Here is a 2,644-nt window from a genome sequence, read left to right as displayed (position 1 = left end):
GATATGACTTTTGAGTTTAAGCTGAAATTCATCCACACAATAGCGGCGACGGCGACGACCACAATAAGGCCTCTGATCTCAATTTCACCTATCGTATATTATATCGCATGACCTCATGTCATGACATTCGTTCCGCATTATTGTACGATCAATAAAAAACACTTATTAAATAATTTACCATCGTACATGTAATTTTACGTCATTATAGAACATTTGATCCGTATCATTCTTTATGTTTATATGTACACAGTATTTAAGTAATTGTGCGGAACTAACGTCGGTCGCCGCCAGCCAGCTGTGACGGGCCGCGGAGTGCGGGGCGAGGGGCTATAGTTTGTATATTGTTATCTATATGATATTAGACACTTAAATGTCTTTGGTATCCCTCAAGCGAACGTCTCAAGTTCAAACTGTGGTTCAAGACGATGCGCCGCGTCACTCGCCTGTCCTCATCCCATCGCGGTGACGTCATCTCGGTGACGTCAGAGGGGCACACGCGCGACCCGCGCTCGGAGGTCAAGAGCAAAACTATTTGTTTTAATTATAGCAAAAGAACGAAACTGATCTATTAATATTTTGATACAATAGACATTTGTTACAATTTAACTCGTACTTATAATTATAATAATCACGCAATATTTATATATTTTTAATAATATCATAAATAAGTACTGATATCATATTCTTTTACATGAAATGCCCAACGTAATATTATATCGCTTAACGTGTGTATTTTCTCTGCTTTATAGGTTTAAATTTGCATCACGTTACATATGTAAACATGCAATAAAACCTTATATTGCCGCTTTAACTGATCTTGCGTTACGCATGCGCAGTGCACATGCTACACTTTACGACCACTCAGCGAGGGAACTACAACCTGTACGATGGCACTCCGCGCCGCGGGGAACCAACGCATACAATGTTATTCACATCTTATTACTTACAAAGAGTTATTGAGTAAAATAACCTTGTGACAAATGCATTGTTAATTAGCAAAACCTTCAGTTTAATTACGAGTAATGCTATTAATGCATTCACAAACAAACAAAGAAATTTGGAAATTACATTTAACTACTCTTTGGTATTAGATTTGTTTCTTGCGGTGTGAGTCACGCTAGACATGTTACATAGTTTTGTTTCGGAACACTATCAATATCTGGTAGTTTGCGTAAAAATGTAAAAGTAAATGAAGTTGGACAATTTTAACAAGCAGTGTGATAAGATATGTGGGTAATTACTTTGGCATTTAGTGGAAAGAGGGCAGCACTATCGACAATAATTTTTCTTTCCAAGTTGTTAATTATTTTACAAAGCTGTAATATTACTGAACTGAGGACAAACATTCACTGGTGTAGCGGCTAACTCTGTCAGCAATATTTCTATCTCAAACGAAACGGATTTTTCATTCACATGTAATGTTACATCGACCTTGTGTTCACACACGTGCTGCACAATCTCCCGGCATTCGGCATTCTGCTCACACTACGGAAGAACGAGATCCTTGAAGTGGCGCCGCTCAAAGCTACCAAGCAAAAAATCTCAATCTTTTTATTCTACATAAACTAAGAGGTACCAATATATTTGCAATTGAAATAACAGATATATCAAAATTTTGACGAAATAACGTTCTCTGTACCATCTAATATCTAAATAGGAACTCTTATGAACACGTAATTCAATGGATATTTACATCAATACAGGTGAATTTGTCGATTCTCAAACGTTATGACATCCACATTTGCAGAAGATACGATAGTAAGATACCAAGAAGAAAACTGAATTGTAATGCCATCATGAAATCCTTTATTCTGTATTCGTTCAGAGACAAAGAAAAACTTTATGAACAAATATATTATGTAAAAGTTCATACTTACGAAGTCTAAAGTTGAAGCTCAGACAAATAATAAAAACATTAGAATTCAATTAAATCGTGTCTCAATTGTTTTGTTTTTCCATTGATTTAACCTCCATTTTCAATGTCAATCAATTCAATGATAGCAAAAAAAATCTTCGTTTCATTGTACGGGAACAATTTACATGATTGTTGAGCATGTTATTTGTTGCCGGAACAATCGAGAAGCAACGACATCAACCATGTTACTGTTAACTGCCTTCTCGTAACTTACGAAATAGCATCCAGGTTTTACTTAATAAAAGTCATAGTCCTATTTGTAATGATTTTTAATAATAAAAGAAAAAAATGATAAGCATAATAATTCAAAGTTATTTATTTAGGATCTATTGCAGACATTATTATAAAAAGAACCGCTCTGCACTACAATGAAAGCAAGATATAACTCTTGTTCTATGAAGATACATGTTGTTCTTAGATTCGAATTAGAAATCTACTACAAATCAAAATGCGCCGTTTTCAACAATTAACAGAACCGTACCGTGAATAATTTCTGGTCTACGAATTCTTTAATTATTGAGAACAAGATATATTATGTGTGTGCTCAGTTGAGTCTTGAAATAGAATTCAGTTAAAGTGTGTTTATCTTTACAGATACACTATAATATATATTAAGAAATAAATTTAAATATCATCTGATGATGGTCGGTGTTGCGTGTTCCCGCGGTGTCAGTCAGCATGCGCGGGAGCAGCGGCGGCGCCGCGCGAGGCGCGAGGGACACGGCGGAG

The 2,644-nt window shown here is 35.8% G+C and overlaps 1 protein-coding gene across 1 annotated transcript in view; it reads left to right on the top strand.

The window, feature by feature from the left end:
• LOC106104990 (phosphatidylcholine:ceramide cholinephosphotransferase 2-like) overlaps positions 1–2,644 on the top strand; it is a 33,581-nt gene that overhangs the window by 8,315 nt on the left and 22,622 nt on the right. The gene's annotated exons all lie outside the window — the stretch shown is intronic.

Source organism: Papilio polytes, unplaced genomic scaffold (genome assembly GCF_000836215.1).
Source record: "Papilio polytes unplaced genomic scaffold, Ppol_1.0 DF823288.1, whole genome shotgun sequence".
NCBI classification, from domain to species: domain Eukaryota; kingdom Metazoa; phylum Arthropoda; class Insecta; order Lepidoptera; family Papilionidae; genus Papilio; species Papilio polytes.
Note: the sequence above shows the minus strand (reverse complement) of the source record. Positions and strands in the feature narration are given on the sequence as shown.